Here is a 21,257-nt window from a genome sequence, read left to right on the forward strand (position 1 = left end):
ATCGTAATAACGGCGTTTTTACCTGGGCGGACGTGCGCGCAAAACTAGCTGCACAAACGACACGGCGGCAGTTTCACTGCAACTTCATTACTAAAAATTTTACCCCTCCAAAAAAATAACATCAACAGATTATTCAAATTGCTAAAAAGCCATTTACCTGGTTGTAGAGGCGAACAGTAGTGCAAAGAGGCTGCCTGTGCTCGTTTGTCGTGTAAAAAGAGGAGGGTAAAACTTGATATCCGCAACAAAAATTTCTGAAATTTAAGATTTTTTAAATCTGAAAAAAAAAACGAAAACAGTGGTTTGACATACCTCTAAATGCGATGCAGCTCATGCGAAACAGGCTACTGCTCCAGAAAATCCTCCCTCCCCGACCAGAGGTGACGGCACAAAAACTGCTTCCTCAAAAAAAAAAAAAAAAAAAATTCTGAATTAGTTATGAGAAATTCCAAATGATAAAAAATTTCACCATAGCGGTTTTTCCCTTTCTTGCGACCCGCTTACGTTACATTTTAGTAAAGCGTGATGGCGTATTTGAGTAATGAATTCGAGGGGTTTGACGGCTTCGTCGAGCCGTTCCGTCTGTGCTGAGCACAGGGGGTTAGTGTTGCGGTTCCTCCTGTGGAAATTTTCGTCCGCCATATACAAGGGCAGATTCTGAAATTGCAGCGCCGGCCTGAATATTAGCCTGCATGAAAAGAAAAAAAGAAAAAAAAAAAAAAGTCTGGGATGGAGACAGAAAAAAATAGGTTGGCCAACTGTGAAGCTGCACAGGGGGGAAAAGGGGACTAGAAATTGCGCAGAGGATAAAACCCGAACAAAAACGAATAGATGAAAGTTTATTAGAAATCTACGGCTAGTTGAAAATAAACAGTCAATCTGATACAGTTTTCATGTAATGTTATGTAATCCAAATCTTAAAAAAACATAATTGGACATTGAGTTAACACCATGTAAGCGAGCCGTTAGACAAATGTATTGTTTTATGATGTGTGTTTGCTCTTAAAGCCCAATTTGACAAAAAAGTGACAATCAATTGTCATTTTTTAGGTATAATTGCTTATATCTGTAAACCAAACTGCACAAGTTTGCCTTACGTTTTTTTTCAGTGCATGTTTTTGTTGGCCAACAAATTCTCTTTTCAAAATCACATTCTTGAAGAATTTACAATTTTTGTTTGTTTGTTTGTTTGTTTGTTTGTTTGTTTGTTGTTTGGAGACCAACAAGTTTTGATATTTAATATTGATCTAACCTAAAATATGTTTGCAGTATTTATTTCTTAGGAATTAGATTTAACGCAGAGTCTTAAGAGGTATGATACAGCGTTGTAAGTATTGTTTTTTATATTCAGTTTAATTACGGATAATTATTTGCTGCAGTATTAATACAGATTTTATGTAATAGTATGAACATAATAGTAATAATAACTGCAAATATGACTTTTTAAAATCTGAATTTACAGATCAATGCAAATGTAAATAATACATAAATAGTAACATTGCATTATTATTATGGCAACTGTTTTATCACTTGCAAAAAATGCTTTCTAAGATGCCGAGTTGATCTAAGTTGTTTTTTCTGGGAGGATTGTTTTCCCGTACTTTTAGATTTTGTTTTACTCACTGATGTGCTTTGCCATAGTCATAATAAGAAACAAAACATGACAAAGAAACATTATAAACGCAGCCAAGCTCATATATAAAGGATAATAAATGAAAATAATCTCTTAAGTGTGCCCTTTATACGAAAATGAAAAAGCACTTTATCAAGCAGAGTTTTGAAAATTGTGAAGGAGATAAAAGCAGATAGCGTGCAGGGCTATTAATGTTGCTCAGAATGATGTGGGCGTAATTGATTATTATGGCTTGTTACTTCGCGTTTTATTTTTCTGCATCCGCTCTGAAATAATTATAGCAACTCTTACTTCTGAAAATCTATGCAATGTTGACGTATGTTTCCAGTTTGTTATGAAAAATAGTTGATTTATCTTCATTGCTCTTTCTGCTATTATCGGAATGTTTTTATGTTTTGTCATGTGCCATCATTTTTTAGTATTTATATTTTATGCAATTTCTTATTATTTCTTCAGTTAAAATCTACCATCTGTTTATGTCCAACGTTTGACGCAGTCACTATTTGTGTCCAGCAGAGGGCAGGAGCACACAAATTTAGATGGTTGCTTGCCAGTGATCCCATCTATTACAAACACTGTCTTTTTTGCTCTCTACCACCCCCTGCTGCCTTTTCTAAAAAAAGTATTTTCAATTCTGTTCCTTCAAACCAGCTACAAGATATTTTGATCTAAAGTAAAATGCTATCCTATAACGTCATCAAACTGTCATAATGAACATTTTACTGCTTTCTTTCTGTGTTGTTAATCTGCAAGACTATTTAAATGCTTCTGATTGAAAGTGTTGCATGGAGGCTTATTTTTTATAAAAATACATTAGGTTGCTCGAGATTTATGCTGTAGAAATTTGCAGGTAGTTTAAGATATCAATACACAGTTCGGGTGGCAAACTGTGTATCATTCTCATTTCCTTTTATATTTATCCACTACTTGGTATTGGTGTGCATTGCATGAAATCCTGATAAAATATTATGAAGCTTAGGTGCAACAAAATGTGAAAAAAATGAATACCACTGCAAAGCTGCTTATTTTGAGCACCAATAAAAAGTGAGAGAGAATTCAGGTATTCACTGTTTTCTGAATATTGTTAAAATGTCTAGCAGCTTCAAAATTTGGAATGAGCAGATGTCACTGTGTTGCTATATATATAAAAAAAACTATCTTCTCTCCCTTTTTTCCAGAGCTCAAGGTTGTCTTGACCTCCTCCCAGCCTAGTTTTTGAAAAATCTTCCTAGAAGCAGCAGAGGAACCAACAGGTGAGGGGTACTGACAACAAATGGGCTATTTTTTCTTTACGACCTACTTTGGTTTGAGAGCCACTGTACCCTGGCAGGATGCTCAAGAGCTTTTACATAAATTAGGTGGCAATTCCCCAAACAATTCAGGTCTTGTAAAGTTTGACAAAAATAACTGATTGGAATATCACAACAACTTACAAAAGATCTCCTTTTGTGGCACATAGGGATTTTTTTAACATATATAAACTTCTAAGAAATCTATATTTTCATAGTTTTTATTTTCTTCATTGTCTTCAATAATTGATTTCAGTCTACAACCATTTCATGATGAAAGAAAATCACATTTTAATGTGCACCTGTCAATCATTTTAAATACATTTTATAGAATTCTGCGCATTTTGAATGTCTAAAGTGAGGCCTATCTATATAACTTTTTAGGGGCGGCTTTTGTATGATCACAATCATATCATGGCTAATTTTGACCAATTTATAACAAATATTGTTTTATAACTAAATCTCCTGACTTTATGACTCCACTTGTGCTGCAGCTTTAGGGTGTGTAAACATTGCACAGTGAAGTTATTTATTTAGGGTAAATATTTCCTACCTCTTTAGAACATTCCACATTGCAGTCAGTATGTTGGACAACGGTTAATAATTTTTTAAACTTAATAAACTAAAAGCATCGAGATAAAGCTAAACGTTTGCTCATGTTGGGACCAAAGTTGTCCTTTTGGCCTTAATTGTGTGTAATATTTGACACGGTAGCACCAGACTCTGGAGTTATCACTATCCCACTTTGTGAGGTATACCGCCTTTCAAAAGTGTTCATACTCCCTGAATTTTTACACATTTTCATCTTAGAGCCTCAACTTCAGTGTACTTAATTTTTTGTGATAAAATAACTCAAAGTAATACACAAATGTAGATTGGAAAGGTGTGTTTCTCTTCGCTGTGCTAAAAGAAAAATCTGAAAATGTATTTATTTTTATGTATTTGTATGTATAGTGTGAAAAAGTTACATTTTTTGTCACTTATTTGAGAAAGCAAAACTAATACATGTATATTAGGTAGACTTATTTCACATAGAGTGTGAAATTTCACATCACTGACTGTGGAAATGTCACACTGGTCTTCAAGCAAAGTGCATTCTGTGCCTCTCAACTCTTCCTCCAGGGTCTGGGGCCTTGATTTCCAAACTAAATTCAAGCTTTACTTTAATTTAATTTCAAGTGATTCAAGTTTAATTTAACTGCCCAGCAACAGTTTAGTTAATTTTGTTCCAGGTAAGTCACTTCTAACTTTGGCTCTGGTTCAGGAGTGGCTTGATACGAGGGATGTGACATTTGCAGCCTAAGTATAGGATTCATCTGTGCGTAGTGACTCTTGATGCGGTGACTCCAGCCTCAGTCCACTCCTTGAGTCGCCCCCACAAATTCTTGAATTAATTTTTCTTAACAGTTCTCCTTGTTGCTGAAACAACTTTTTCTACCACACCTTTTTCCTTCCACTCAACCTTGTATAACTATGCTTGGATTCAGCACTCTGTGAACAACCAGCTTCTATAGTAATGACCTTTTGTGATTTTAAACTTTATTTTTGCTACTGAGAAATTGAACAGGCAATTCAAGCCTCAGGGGATTTGTGAAGGTTAGCAAATAGCAAAGCATGTCACTGAAATATGCTGCTCAACGGTGATATAACTCCACTACCATAAAACATCAATTCTTGACAAACAGAAACACAAAAGAACCTCGGTTAATTTCAAGGATTATGCAAAGTCGTAAAAGCACACCAACATCTTAGCACCTGAAGGCAACAATGACGTGGATATAGACAAGAGGCACACATACACACTGTTTGTTTCTTTTAGACGGACATATTAAATCTGATAACCCTGTTTAAGCTAAACACAAAGATGACAACGTTTATTATTTTAGCACATGCTATAACAGATCAGCAAACACAGTGATGCAACCTCTGACTAATCTCTGTTACCAGTTCAAATGTGACAGGATTGAATGCAACTGTCCATTCCAATGAAGAGGGTCCTCCTGTTGGTCCAGGAAAACAGTGATTGCTGGTTGACCTCAGAGAAGTAAAAGTAGGCAGTGATCCAGGCTGTTGTTTGTTGACCTTGACACCTGATTACACGTTTTGACAAATTCAACCAAAATTCTTCCATGTCTGTGTAGGAGGGAAAACAGATTAATCTCATTGCTAAAACATGACTAATAAAACAGATATAAAGTTATTTTGTGACTAATTTAGTAGATGTGGTTTTACGTTTTTTTCATATGGAGTCACATTAAAGGATCATGTTTTAATTTATATTACAAACATGATTAATCATGTGATTTCTTAATTTGTCTTAAGTAATGTTAGTAAGAAGATATGATAAAAAAAATAGCTTTGATGATATCACAGCCATACAAGTATGTTATCCTCTTCTTTTCTCTATAGATGTATCACCTTTATCACACTTTATGTGATGAGGGATATATTTTATAGATTAAAAAAATATTTCTAAAATCTCTAAGCGTAACATTTAGCCTGTTGTGCTCTAAAAAGGCATTACACAATAGTACGAGTAGCTCTTTTTCTATTTTTATAGCATTTTGGTCATGTTCTTTGCAAAGGCAGCATGCATTTAATCAAAGGCTGCTGGTTGTTTTCCTCTTCACTAGATTGCACACCATGAATATAGCACAAAGCCCACAAAAGAAGCCCATAATAGGCTGACCTGCCATCCCTACACTTACATTCTGAGCACCTGATTAGACAAGAACACCTATTGTAATTATAGTTATGATAGGGTAGAAAATGACTAACCCTCCTACATTTGTGTATGCATGAGAAGCCTAGAGAGGCTGAGGAGGACACTAAGAATAAAACACACAAGCCTCTGTTGCCCAGAATGAATTTGATTACAGCTGCATCCTTGCCAATGCTAATTATAGTTATCCAATTTTAGTCCTTGATAGTTGTTTTTATGTTTGGTCACTGTGGAGTCAAGACCGCAGACTGCAATCATCTTCACAAAACTGAGTGTATTAGAGGATGGGTTCATACTTTGGGCTCTCCAAAGTGGACATTTAGATAAGGAGCCTTCTAATCAGTGTCAGTGGATGACTACTTAAATGAATGAAAAGATTTGGTTTGTTATTAACAAAAACCCAGCGAGGATCCCAGTTAATGTTATACGGCACTTTTACATTGCAGTTTTACTTCGTTCTTCTTTGCAAAAATGCTCGAGCTCGATCAGGTTGTGTGGAGATCGGCAGTCTCCCACAAGACTTTTGGCATTGATGTGAGTTTTCTTCAACAGTGGATTTCTCTTCATTTAAATAGAGAAAAAGACAAGAGTATTCAAAAATATTTTATTTTTGAGGTCATTATCCGTTAGCTGTCTAAAATAGTCAAAATGAGTTTTTTCAAACAACTTCTGATTCCCTCAGATGATAACTCCCACTTTGGACATCAGAATATTCTTTACAGTTTTTTTTTGGGGGGGGGAATATAAGTTTATTATCTTTTGATGTTTCATTGACAGATATTTCTCAGAAGACGTAAGTCTTCAACTCTGGTATTTTAGGACATTTGTTTTGGAAACAACAGACAGCGGATCATTCCTGTTATATATTTTCTTATGTAAAATCTTTGGTTGTTCATGTCACTTAACGATTTGTCATGGAAGAGGATTGAATGCTACAATAAATATGAAAAAAAAATCATGTTTTTTGTTAAAGTCTCGATGAATTTGATTAAACCAACCCAGGATAAAATGACCTGAATGACTAAGAATCTGCACCTGAACTGAGTTCGAAAATAAAACAGGTCATTCTGTTCTGTCCTTTTTCTGACACTTTATTCATCTTCTGCTTTGTATGCCAGAGTTATTTTATCCACCTACAGACATATATAAGCAACGTGCCAGAAATAAAATCGAAGGCAAAGTACCTTTTTGTTCTTAAGTGACAGAAGACAACACAAATAAGCATACAAATATTGATCACAAATGCTTTATAGATCTTTACATTATGCACTGAGAATTTGATGACAGAATGGCAACTACAAGTACAAATTCAAGCCACACATCTGAAATTTGTGTGGATTCGAAGGAGTGCGAAATTTACTTGCAGATTAATCAGAAATGCACACAAGAAGTTTATGCTTGCAATTACAAAGGACTCAGAGTATGAATGAAAATAAAAGAATTTCCCATCTGTATAAAAGAAATGCTGGGAAAAAACTGCAGATGATGACAAAGTCTCATGAAAAGTGAACATTCAAAGCACCTCCTTTTGCCCTTTGCTGAGACACTTCAAAGTGAAAGTAAAATTATTCAAACTGCAGTGTGTTTTGTTTTGTGTGTGATGCAGAGCCAGGCTAGGCATTTCCTTTAGTCCTGCTGCCATGCGGTTTTTATTGGTATCCCTTAAGTCTTTCAGCTTCATACAACGAGGTGATCCAGATGTGATTGATCAATGTGTTCAATCACAGGCTGCTTTAAAGCTGAACATCACAAGAACCGGTTTAGTTATTAAAAGGTAAATGAATAAAGACCATTAATAAAATTATTAATTAAACTAATAATTGACATAGGTACCAAAAGCAACGATGTAATATTTTACAATGCAAAATACCAAAGGTGCCCTAAAATAATAGAGACCACCAGTCCGTCACAGAGAACTTATCTGGACGGACGGACGGACGGACGGACGGATGCATGCAATTGAATTAAATTTGGATTAAAGTAGACTATAGTGACATAATTTTATTTGGTTACAAATACTTATGGGTTTTTTTTTGCTTTTGCTCTTTTAGTGTTGTAAGTTACATTTTATTTCAATGAATTTCTCCCATCTTTTGCTTCAGCTTTATTCTGAATTCCTGGTTCACTGGAAAGTTTAATCGTCTTGCAGTTGGGAAGTTGTGGATTTGAATCCAACTTCCTCCCGTCTCAGATGCCATTCTGCACTTAACCCTAAGTTGTCTACTGATCTCCATGTATTCACGTCGGTGAGTGCAGCTGGGTGAATGTAGCTCCAGTATTCGCTTTGAGTGGTCGATATGAGAAGAAGAGCAGTGTATACACTCAGTCCATTTATAAGGTATCGGATTATGTAATTGTTATAGTTTACATCTGGGTCAGGAGAAACACCTAGCATCACAAATTAGGAACGGAAGACATTTCAAAGAATATGTGCCTTGGAGACTCAGATATGGAGCTGTGTGTGTATGAGGGTGCTGTGTGTTGACCTGAGGACTGACATCATATAAATGATAGCCTATAAATGGAAGCTCATTAGATGGCTATTATAAGGGAGACAGAGCTGAGGGACTTTAAAATCTGCCAGTGATGCAACACCTCAGAGGTATAAGTTCATAGCTGAGTTTAATGTCTTAATAATTTCATGTCACTGTGAACCTAAATTTATAAGAAATGTACAAATTTAAATCTATGTTCTAGTTTAAAATTGAACATCTTGTTTTTGAAGCAGGCTTCTTTCATTCTGTTGAAATTTGTAGAAATTGCCACTCATAATTTCCTCCAATTCTGCAACTGTCAGTGAATTTCTAACTTTGCCCACTTTTTTGGTTTTCTAGTTTCTTTCTTACAAGTTATTTTGCCTTTTGTTCCAACCTTCGTGCATGAAATGGCATCTAAAACTCTCCTTTCATGTGATAGCTTTGATAACCGCCAAGGGTTACCAAGGATAAGAGTCCAAATCATGTTGCAATAAGTCATTATTATATCCATTAATTCTACACTTTTTTCATTTCTTGTGGCCTTCAAAGTGTAGACCGATATGCATTTTTCTCATTTATTGCCAAATGTAGACAAATGGCAATAAAATATTTTGTCTACATTTTAAAGACAGCATAAACTATAGTAATAGCATAATGGAGAATTAAAAAAACACTAAGCAGTGAAGTAACAGAGACTAAAAATGTTTTTGGCTTTGAACAAATGCTCTGCATTTCCAGAAACATGAAATGGTGCCACTTAAGTGATTGGGTTGTCTGCACACTTTAAATTCACAGAAACTGAGCTCAGTGTCCCAGTTTCTTGGATGAATTTTAGGAAACCACATTTTGCTTTGCACTGCCTCTCTGCAACCCACACCATCAGCACGAGACCGACCAAAAAAAAAATGTTTACCCTCTGAGTACAAGCTATAAAAGGCACCTTGTAAACACTGCCTGGTGTCTTTTCTGGGCAGATAATAAATCATGGATCAGGAAATGTAATGTCAGGAGTGACATTTCCGTTTTTAAGGAAGCTTTTTAGTAGCAAATGATTTCATGAACTGGAGCTCTCCCGTCTTAAAGTGTTGTTGCACAAAGTTCAAAGTGTTTGTTTTGTAACAAGGGAAGTAAAAAGCTAGGAAGTATGTAATGAGGTGAAATTCATCAGTTACAAACATATCAATATTAGATCAGAAACTTTTTCATTTGAATTATGTTAGCTAATGATCTATGAAAACGACACGCAACCATAATCAGATTAAACATTTTTAGAATGTTTTAATGATTTAGTGAATTTAGTCTCTTGTATTTTATGCACTTTCACATATATTAATGCTGTTCTATCAACGTTTGTATGAATATGCTCTTGAATACAGTGTGCTGTGTTATATACTTCACAAAAAGCCATGTTCAACTTGCAGAGTCATTCCAAAGTGTAAATAGATTTTAACTCATGCAAGTTTGATGCACTTTCAGGCAAACTGCAACTAACTTCATCATTTAGTTCTAGTGGATGGGTGTTGCTAAAACTCACATCCCACTGCCTTTCTGGCTGGAACCCTTTATGGCTCTGATATTTAGGGTTGTTTAACGTCACACTCATCTGACCCTCCACTCCAGAGATTTCCCCCTGTTTGAATCTGCTTTTTATGCCAAGGGCCTGCCTCAGTTTCCATATTCATCACCCTCATTGTAATCTGCACTCAGGATCCTGGTGCAGCTTGTTTTTGTCTCCCCTGTCCTGAAAGTACGATGACAAACAACCAATGATAAAAGAATCCAGAGACACTCAAGAAGAGCTGCATAATTTATCTTTATTTGTAATCAGAGAGGACCTTTTCGGGGGGGTTTTTTAACGTAAGAATTTTTTTTTCTGCTCTAACTTGCTGTTTTATCCCGTTTTGAATTTGTGTAATGCCTTATTAGACTCTCTCGTCAAATGACCCTACAGCTGCGGTTCTTCTTACTCTCCTTTCCGACTCTGACCTTTTTACTCAATATCTATCTTGTCTTTTGTAATTTTCCTCTTTAATCAAATCTCCAGCTGCGTGCGCGTCTCTCTCATGAATGAGGAGGCAGGGAGACTCAGAACGGTACACTGCAGCCTACACATAGATGTTACACAACACTGCAGCACTTTTTCCTTTCCCTGCAAAGCAGAATCTGCTGAATCTTCTCTAGACCTTTTTGTTTAACTGAGTGTGTAAAGCTTTAAAAACTGAGACCCTTGTTCTTTTTAGTCTTATACCTTTTGGAAGCTCCAGGTTGCTCTCCTTATTACCTTCTGGATGTCCTGGTTTCTAACACTCCTATTATTCCCAAGGAACTAATGTTTCGACAAAATGCTGGACATGATTCACCTCTGAAGTAGGAACTTAGTAGGAAATTGGATCTGAGAATGACGTCACGACCAACATGATCATATTTCAATTACAAACTGGGAAACAAGACAGAGTAACTAGTCGCTGTGCTCAGTGATCAGGTATTAGGGTAGCTACTGTTGGCAATACACTCCCAGTAACAATATTTGCATTTTATTCATTAATTCACATTATGTTTTACTAACATAAGCATACGTGTGTCATTGTCTTAATGACATTTAAACTGTTAGAAGTTAAAATAAATAGTTAATTCTACATGTCGATTTATTTAGGTCCCTCGGTTTTTGTTGGGGTTAAGGACCACAACCCCTATGAATACAGCTGAAATTCACCAAAACTACGATGCTTAAAACTTTATGTGTTCGAACACCAAATATACCTTAGTACGCATTAATACGCAGGGGAAACCATCTTGACACGACAGCAGAAGCTTATTCTTATATCCGCTCTAGAAATTACAGCCAGTCAGCACTAGGGAAAGTGAATGGTGCTCCTGGATTGGCTGCTATGCACTGGGCATGTCAAATAGCTGTGTGTCGGCTTCCAAAGCTGCACTTTCTTTAAATTGTTTTAGATATGCTCTTCAACCAGAAAGGTTTCCACACCAGAAAGGTTTCCACAAGTAATTGGGAGTCACATTCCATAGAAAATCTCCAAACAGGAAAATTTGTAAATACTGAACTGCAAACAGACAGGAGTCTGCTGTAGATATTTATTTTCACACAAGCTCTTTCTATTTGGTAAAGTAATTTACTCTTTTTCATGCCATGTTAACTGTTAATAAAGTACAAAAAATAAATGTTACTATTACTTTCGAGATAATCATCTTTAAAAGAAACTAAACTTTTGGCTTCAAGGGTTTTCTGTGTGATTGAACCATTTCACCCCTAATTAACATGATAGAGTTTTGTCCAACCTTTTATCTATTTGGATTTTCATGTCGCAGTTTCATCTTCAGGGGCAGTTTCATTTTATTCTTCAAGCTTTTAACTCAAAAACTCAGAAAAGTGTGAAAGGTGAATAGATCACAGACTGTGTACATGAATGTTCACATTAACTTGCTGTTACAACCATTGCTGTATAAGTATATGAAGCACATTTACTAAGATGAAAGCAGATTTTTTTTTTGTTAAGGTGAAAGCAGATTTTTAAAATTTTTTTCTTTTCTTTTTTGTTTCTGTAATTGCTACAGATACTACATGACACGGTGCCACATTTAGAAAGTTTTGGATCTCCTTGAGAGGGACTAAAGGTGAACAATGTTTACACCTCTCTTGCTGAAAAGTAAGAAAAATGCAGAGAGCCCCATAGAGAATCTCATCATATCTGCCTTTCAAAGAGGGTCACTTAAAAGATGCTGGTGTTCCACTTTGTTTTTCTTAAAATAAACTCAAAATGCGTGGGTCAATATGCAAACCGTGTCTACAAGCACACACAGAGAAGAAAACCCTTTCGTCCTGTTATGTAGTTCACCTTTGTCTGTGTCATTCAAGTAATTTCTTTGTACAGTCCTTTCTTCTTTTGACAGAACATTTCAGTCCTTTTCCTGTCTCTACCTGTATCAGAAATAGAGCTCTTGCTCTAATTGTGTTGAATTACATAACTGACCCACAGGTATAACGGACTTGGAAAGCATGGTAATAGACTGCACTTTGCTTTCTTCTGGGTCTGCTCAGCCGGTGACAGAAGAAAGACAATGTAAAGTAAACTTCCAGAGTAATTGTCTGTCCTTAAAAGACCATCCCCCCCCCCCCTGTTCCAGCACTAACAGCATTAATAAAGGATCATTTTGGGTTCTGTGGAAGTGCAGAGATTTCTAACTAAAAGTTGCACCTTAGTACACGTAGTACAGGAAAGGTATTTATTTCTCATACGTGTGAGAAATATAAAAACAAAAACACGTTTTATTTTTGTGGTCATGCTGTCAGCCTGAGCACAGGTGTGAGTTCTCCTAAAATAAGTCTTAATTTTGAACAACATAACACAATTTCAAGCCTGTATACTTCTGTGTGTTATTGTCATAATAACACCCATTGTTTTGTTTCATTGCACACAGATTAAAAATAGAACCCAAATAATCTTAATGGATGAAACATCCTCCTGGTGCCAACGAGAGCTCCGAACAGGACCGAGGGCTGCTTAGGCACACACACTCTCATGTGAGCGTACTCTGTTGTTTGTGCAACATCTCTGCTCACAACACTTTGCTGATGATGCTGAAGCTGAGGATTATGTTAAACCAAACGTGATCTCTAATCTGGATGAGTTCCCGACAATTTTTTTTTATCTCGTTTTTCTGCAACCCTGAGTGAGTGTTGTGACCTAGAAGCTTTGTGGCAGGCTTCCCGTTATGGTTTTATTCAGTAATGACGGATACTTAGTTAAATCTATATTTAGAGTTTAATGCTGTCAGCTTCGGCTTAAAAAGTCAAGAAGATAAAATAGAAAAGTACAAAAATACGCACATATATCCAAAAGTATTGCGGCAGTGCCGCATCTACCAGGGGTGAAGGGTGACGCCGGTTTTTTTTCATGGGAGTTAAAATAACAGATCAGTATTATATTGTTTAACATATCCACTGAGCCACAGAGCCAACAAACCACCTGCGGCTCCAGAGCTGCAGGTTCCAGATCCCTCATCTAGTACATGAAAACTGTGATCCTCTCTGTAGCCAAAAGTGCAACATGGGATAATAGTTATTATGTCAACTTTTGTATGCTGCATTAAGTGTCAGTCTATTGCAAAGTCGTGTAAAAATCACAGGAATCAACTACAGAAGTTAATACAGCTATGGCATTGCAACCTCAAAAATAACATTTGTTAACATATTTTATAAAAGAAGAGTTGTAGAGTTTTCATTTGTTCTCATTCATTGTTTTATTTGAAAGGCAAATAAGCAGGTCTTGAATTAATCAGTTTTTATTTTTCTCCAATGCCGGGGACAGAGTAATTTTGTTTGATAAGGTTTCATTTGATTATTAAATATGGTTAAAATTACATTTATCCTTTTATATGCTTGTTTTGAATTTCAGAAAGTGTGTGCTGTTTTCCCTCTTTGCTCAACTTGTGGTAAACTTCTGTAATAATTGATTGTGATGTAATTCCCTTCATCCTAGTTTCTTTCATTTCCTTTAAAGCATTTTGAATAACCTTATGCATGAAAGGTTCTCTACAGTGAACTTGTCTTGCTTTGTCTTCAGTTTTTGGCTTTTCATCGCAAATCTAAAAATAAACATTAAACAATAGATCTCTTCTCATATCCCACTCCACGCTTCACTACCACAGAAGTCATGAGGATCGGAAATGACATGGCTTCCCAGATTCACTTTTAGATTTTACTGTAAAACTGGGTTTGTGTACATCAGCACACTCACTCCTCCGCAGTGTATACACATGCTGAGTTACCCACCGTTCTCAGTAACTAAAAATACATATTTTTACAGTAGATGCACCCATATTCTTTGTGTCATCCCACCTCAGACCAGTTAGACACGGTGGTGACGATGTTCAGCCACAGCTATCTAGCCTTGTATTTGGGATATATTAAGCAGAGTGCCATTCTACCTTCCCCCAGTGGCATTTAGCTTTTTCATTCCTAGACCAGCCTTGACACAGCTGCTTAAGCTTGTTAGTCACAGTGTGGCGCAAAGCCTGCGTCATCACTGAACTCACAAATTTATTGGCATACTCTGTGTTCAAAGTGTATGTTTCATTCATTAAGAAAATAATGCAAAAACGTCCCTTCTCTTCCTCCGTCTCTTTCTACCTCCAATGCTTTATTGTGTGTGTGACGCCAAAGTATCTCTTTAACTCAAATCTCTGCAGAACGATCTGTTTATTTACGCTGCACCCGTCTTCTCATTTGCGCCATCATTTAGTCATTCTTTGTTTACAAGTGGGATTTGGGTTAAGCTGCCAACTCATGCATTCTATAAGATTGGTTTAAGAAGAAAAAAAATCTCGGAAAATTCATAGTTTGGATTGGACAACGCTGAGGAATTTAGTAATAAAACACTGAAACGCCAGATAGCTGCTGACTGCTTGCACATGGTAAGTGTTAGCGGTTGTGTGTTGAGATCTAAGGCTGCTTTTGATTATAGCTAAGGAAAAAGAAAGAAAGAAAAAAGAATGAGAGAGAATTTTTTTAACTAGAGAAACTTCTGCTCAGATTTGCAGCAACCTCGACTCAAGCTGAAACAAAATATTTTTCCATTTGGCATACGAGAAGGTTAGGAAACAGAAATACAAACACATTATGAAGGGAAGAAGGGTGTTGTTAAAAACGCTTGAAATTCTTGGCACATGCAAACAGTAAAGACGAGCTTATCTCCCTGACCTCTGTTTTAATTTCCTTTGGTTATTTTTAGTCTCAAAAAATGTCACCATAATTGTCATCCACTGCAGGAGAGAGGGGAGAAGTTTTAAATAAACGCTGCTGGCAGTTAGATCAAAAAGGTTACAAACTCATGTTTTAAATATAAAATGCTTAACTTCGAAGTAAAAAGGATGTGTGGGCCTATTACAAAAAATGTTCAAGCAATTAAAAAGAACTAACTGAGTTATTGGGACTTTTGACAAGGCTGAAAAACTCTTAGATAACCAATTATGACAAAATATGTATAGTAGAAATAAGTTATATATTTAGAACAGTTGGAATTTCCAAATAAAATCTTAAAATCTTTCCGTTCTCTTGTATTAAATTAAATAGTATGCCTTTAAAACTCAATTTTTCAATAATTTTACCACACTTTAACTCTGATCTGCTGCCAGTCAGGAGGGAATAAAATAAGAGATACTGTTTCCAGGCCCTGATCCCTGTTTTCTAATTTAAACCAGTAAAGGAGGGGATGGAAAATCTCCTGGTACATGTCTCTTAGCAGCGGTAGCTGGTAAGAGATTAATGGAAAGTCAGGGCTTAAGAAATGACAAAAGTGATTCATTGGCCAAAACAAACAAATAAATCAATGGAAAAAAATGGAATGAAAGAGTTAAATGAAGAAAAATAAATAAATAAATGGGAAGTAGTACAAAGTACCTTGCCCAATGTCATTATAAAAATTCTGATTATTTTCTACTAATAGTTCACTCATAATTTCATTTGTTTATTTTAATCCTATATACATATAGCACATCAGTAGTTTTTGTTTTTTGCAAGAATATAATTTATAGTGATAACTTATAGTAATTCCACTTTGCAATAAAGTCCAAGCTTAGTCGGATGAAGATTGTCTCAGGAGTTTTCAAGTCTTTCGTAGAGGTTGATTTAGTTCTGATTTGTATATCTTAAATGTTTAAATCTTTTGTTATTTTCACAATTATGCACTACTTTGCTGGTTTTGTATAATAAATTACAAATTAAACACTCAGACATCTGGCTGCAACATTCCAAAATGTAAAGTTAGAGACATGAATACTTGTACATCTCAAAATATAAACTTCTGACATGTCTGCTAAAAAAGGGAGTGAAATAGATAAATCTATAGAAAGCAGAAACCGCTAATTAGTATGCGTAAGTATCACCTTACTTTCTTTTTTCCCCTGTTTATTGTTTATTTTCTCTGCTCCTTTTCAGTCACTTAATTCACATCCTGCCTTAAAATCCTACCTGGACAAGCTGGCATCTTCTGCCATGGTATTAGGTAACACAGTGGGAGGAAAGGACACGTACCTATTAGCTTTAATATGATTAAACGAATCTGCAAGGTCTTTCCTTGACCTTTACATTGAGAGCGAAAGCAGGAGGGTGTGTGCTGCAGAGCTGCTTTTGTAAAACAACAATTTATGCAGTTCTCTCTGAACAGACCAGAGCACACGCTCTCAGCAAGGCAATTGTTCAATGAACAATCAAGCATGAATAGTCCTGCAAACACAGATAGGCAGATACATGACCAAATGTAAAATTGGTCTATTTAAATTTGAAAAAAGGCAAAAGTGCTTGGTGCAGACCGTATGTGCAAGCTGATAGTAGAACATTTTGGTGAGAACAGTTAAAAAAAAGAGCTGTTCATTGTGCTTTCTGCCAGTCAGTTGTTGTCAGGAAGAACTCTCCTCAAATGAAATTTATTTACACAAGTTGCCAGATCTCAATGCTTAAGGAAGACCTGATGAGAAAAGATTTTCAAATGAACCAGTTGCTGATAGACAATGTATGAATGCTTGCCGTTTTTGTAAAAACCACCACATTTTTAGGTCCTGTGAGTGGGGCGCAGCGACTGGAACAGGAATAGAATCAAAGGAAGTGAAAACAGTCACACAGTGGATAAAGCTAATTTGCCTCAAAGCTTTTACAGGACTGCTCTGGCTGCGACTGCAGATTCGAAGCCACTTATCCCACCATTGTCTGACCACCAACCAAATAAACACTTTAAAGTCTTTTTTTTTTTTTTTTAAATCAGGCCTTTAAGACAAAACAGCCTCAGAGAAGCAGCCAAGCGGAAACCAAATGTGCACCCGCGTACTTTCCAAAACCATCCACTGTCTCGGCCTCCAGATGTGTACGCTTCCGGTGATGTCATGCGTGTGATCATGGAGTGCAGTTCCTAAAAACAACACACATAGGAATTGGAAAGTTAAAATCATCTTATGAATATGAAGCATTTTTTTGTTGTTGTTGTTGTTGTTGGAATTGCTTTGATGCAAACATCACCTGAGACAAACCAAATGTCAATTGCATGTCTTGAAACATGGAAGGGAAGCATTGTCTTTAAGGAAAAATCTAGTTGGGATTTCTGATATTTTTATTGTTTATTGCAGTCGGATATTGCACACACTATGGAAGCTATGGAAATGAACTCTTTTCTGAGCTCATCTGAAACAGTTTGAGCCTACTACGTCATTTTCCCCTGAAGTGAGTTGAGGGGAGTTCTTTCATTCATAAATGCATTGCATCCCCTGTGACAATCTAACCACAGTGTTGTAAAGATTTCTGGTCTTTTATGATTCACATTCAAATCATTTCACATGTAGATATAGCTTAGTTGAATCATCCAATTTTTAAATTTTTTTTATTTTGTTCTTTAACTAATACGGTCAACCTGAACAGTGGAACATAAATATACTGCTTCGCTTTGCTAGAGGGGCCTTTACTTCTCTGCAAATGTTTGTATGAAAATAGCAGGATGCGTGAATTTCTACTGCAGGACTTCACGAAACATAAACCATTAAATCCTGAGGTACAAAACTATAAATACATGATTTTCCACATAGTTCAATCTGATGTCAGAGAAGCTTACAAGAAGAAAAACTTAAGTTCTGAGATGATTTTTATATATTTTTTTGCTTTAGTAAAAACGGTGCTAGGCAACATATTCCAACATGGTTTCTAAAGGATTTTCATCAAGTATAACAGACATTTTTTTCAGAAACAAATACAGCTCATGGGATCAAGCAGAGTGAAGGCTGCAGCTGCTTAAGTGTGCGTTTGAGCCAGAAGTAAAGGGGGTAAACTCCAATCTGCATTCCTTTTACTAGGAGTCACTCGCTACTTATAGTACCTCGACTAGTTATATGGCACACCAGCACAGCAGTCATACAAATCAAATGCAATATATATTAAGAACATACATGAAAACATCGACCACCCAATTAAGTTGTCAATTTCCCTTATTCACGCTCAATAATCCACTTTTGCTTTAATTAGTGGCTTACTTTAACTCATTTTTATGTGCAGGCATAACTGATTTGACTTTACCCAACTTGAATTTGTCTGCTTTCCAGTCATTCCTGCCTTTAATGGCAGGTGACGCAGGAGTTTTGTAGGTCGTGGAAGAATATCTAGTTGGCACTTGAAAATCAAATCTGGCCATTTCTGTTCACGAATGGAAAAACTTCCTTAGCTTTAGTCGTCAAATTACAATGCAATGTTCTCAACTTACTGCTGAGTGGTTTTGTTGCGCCATAGGTAGAGTCGGCCAATTTAACTTTTACATAAAAAGGAAAAAAAAATCTGGAAGCCATGTAATTGACAATGTCAGCTCACTTCCTGCAGCTCTAATTCCCGTGAGGACCGTGTGTTGAACATGGCGCATTTAGTGGAGAGGGCATTTTGCTCAACTGCGTATGACTAAACTGAGTTGTGTCAGAGTTTTGTAAGCTAATGTTTCCCTTTAGAAATGACTTGAGCATCATTAACTTGTTGCTAAGTGGACGTAACTCACTGTATTGTAACGTGGATGGAAAATCTCACACAGTTAGCTCATTGGAACAAACTTTCCTCTGTATTCAGGAGTTTCCTCTTCAGTGAAAAGCTCACTGTTATTGAATCTCAGGGTGTTGCTGAGTATGTAGGACAACTGCAGTCACTGTTTTCCTCACAGACCGCTCCTGGATGTTTTTTTTTTCCCCATGACCCAAAGGAGCCCTGCATTCCCGTGAGAGTTGTAAGTGTTCACGGGTTTTTTTAAACACACACACAATAGCCTATTTGATTGCAGACTGTTCTTTGTGGTGGTCCCTCATTCTTTTGAACGAATGCAGGAACCACATCCTCCAAGAGCTGCTGTGTGCTGCGGCTAGGATTAGGTGTTGCGTTGTCCTTATGGAATGTGATAGTATTGTCAAGGCACAAATTGTGATAGTCAGGAAGCAGTCCCACAATCCCACAAGCCTGGGTAATATTATAATTGGGCATTCATTTTTTTCCTTCTTTAATAAAGTTTTGAAGGCTTGATGGTACAGTCCATCAACACAAATATACTTTTCTTTCTTTAAACACAATAATTTACTCTTTTCCCTGGTATCTATGTTGTAAATTGTTCTCATCCTTCAATGACATCTCTTCCACATCTTTTGTAAAATACTTGTCACCATGTTTTTAAAACACATTTTCTTTTCTCTTTCTTAGTTACAACTTTTTGTACAATTTCAGTATCTTTTATATAATGTTAAGGAGATAAAGTTGAGGTTTTTTTTGGTGGGTGCGGGGGGGATCTTTACATTTACACACTGAATCAAGAAATACATCATATATATATCAAGGCTCATGTTTAATTTTAACTTTACTCTTTTTTGCTTTACTTTGTTGTTTTTCTGCCCAAATAATAGGTCGAAAAACAAGTCACCCAAAATAAAACTTTTTCATTCAACGGATTTTAAAAACAAATGTGTTTTTATGCTGCGAATCAACAGCATACTTCCTGATTATCACAGTCAATTTGCCTTGTGACTGCCCTGGCCTGACCCACTCCTTCTTAACCCTGCGGTCTGATAGCTCTGTTTCATAATTTACTCCTTCCTTCCTCTGTTGCACCCCACCCTTTCTTTCTTCTATTTTTACACCAGGTTTGAAATCCATTTATCCCGGCAGTCTATAAATGGTAAAAAAGAATGAATGGATTTTGGCCACATCCTGTGATTGCAGAGCACAAAAGAGCTTATGTTGTCAGCTGCTGATCCTGTATGACTGAACAAGTGATCCACCAACAAACTCAGTGATGACAATGAAAGTAGTACGAAAGAAGTCATCATTATTTCAGACGGCAGACTTGTCTCAGCAAATCAAATCCTATTCCCATCCCTACCACACCTCTCTGTGAGTAAGAAATAATTACTACCATGTAGATTAGTCAGTTATTTAGTTAGTACTTATGACAACCAATTATAGCTAATAGTAAATTAAATCAGGAAATACATTTATTTTCAATCAACTGAAAAACTAAATGGATAGATTAACAGACAAAAACCAACAACGCAAATTAATCTACCAAATAATTTAAAGTAGAACATTCAAAACAAAACTAATTTAAAGAATCAAACAAATCCCTACGGGTTTGTAACCAGAACTCTAAAGAAAATGGTTTCACAGCTAAATTGCAACTTCTGCCACGAGACGTCAGGATTTGGGGAGAACAGGGAAGTTAAAAAAAGTCTCAGTATCACCAGAACCAGACAACATGCCGCAGCAGAACTGAAACAGAGGGCCTTACTTTGATCCAACATGTGCTGTTGTTTTCCACTTTCCCAGAGAACGGGCTGCAGACTCTGTAGGCCTGCAGTTTCCACACCCTGTCTTTTGGGCTTAGAGACAGAGTGCCTCTAGACAAGCTCGTCTGGTCAGCCAGGCAGCCTGTCTGAGACTGGAAGGCGAGCTTTGGAGGTCTTGAGGGTCTCCACTTCCGATCGTTGTGGTAGAAATAAACCTGCAGAGCTCCCATGGTTTGAATGGAGGAACAACAACGCAAAATCCTTGGAGGAACTTTACATAACATAGAATGACATAACATAGCAGGTGATGCAAACAACAAAAACATCTAACACAAATGTATCTTGAGTGGTGATCAGTTTGCTACAAGACTGGGTTGGGGAAGTCTTGTGATTTATTCTAAAGTTCTGCATCAGCCTCAGATATGTTATTGAAAAAAGTGCACTTTAAACAAAGGGATAGTGTTTAGGAACTGATTTAGAAGCAGACTTGAAATGGTTTGAGAGTTTTGTTACATCATGCTGCTATTATTCTTAAACACGTTCTTTAGACAAGACAAATATCTCTTGGTTTCAAAGATCTACACAATCTATCACTTCAGGCACTAAAACTTTCTCTTCAATAAAGTTAAATTCACATTCAAACCAAAACAGGTTCAAAAGTTTAAAGTTTGCCACATTGGCATCAATATTATAATTAGTTTAAAACTTGGAGAGTTATGAAAATGCCATTACTCTAAAAAAATAGCTCGGTAATGGTAGGAATGAAATTCTGCGTCTAAAGCCCAGTTAGCTAGTTAGACATTCAATATTGTTACACAAGAGTTGCTCAGGTA

At 36.4% G+C, this 21,257-nt stretch overlaps 1 protein-coding gene across 14 annotated transcripts in view; it reads right to left on the minus strand.

Moving 5' to 3' along the window:
• Positions 1-964, minus strand: part of znf618 (zinc finger protein 618) — a 46,817-nt gene extending 45,853 nt beyond the window's left edge. For 3 of the 14 annotated variants that reach the window (XM_081613461.1, XM_081613457.1, XM_081613463.1), the window contains exon 1: positions 313-963. The gene's annotated coding sequence lies outside the window, so the exon portion shown is untranslated. The other 11 variants (XM_081613466.1, XM_081613459.1, XM_081613458.1 and 8 more) reach the window with 8 other exon arrangements.
• Positions 965-21,257: the final 20,293 nt, after the last annotated feature.

This window comes from Poecilia reticulata, chromosome 12, assembly GCF_904066995.2.
Source record: "Poecilia reticulata chromosome 12, P_reticulata-male-v2, whole genome shotgun sequence".
NCBI lineage: Eukaryota > Metazoa > Chordata > Actinopteri > Cyprinodontiformes > Poeciliidae > Poecilia > Poecilia reticulata.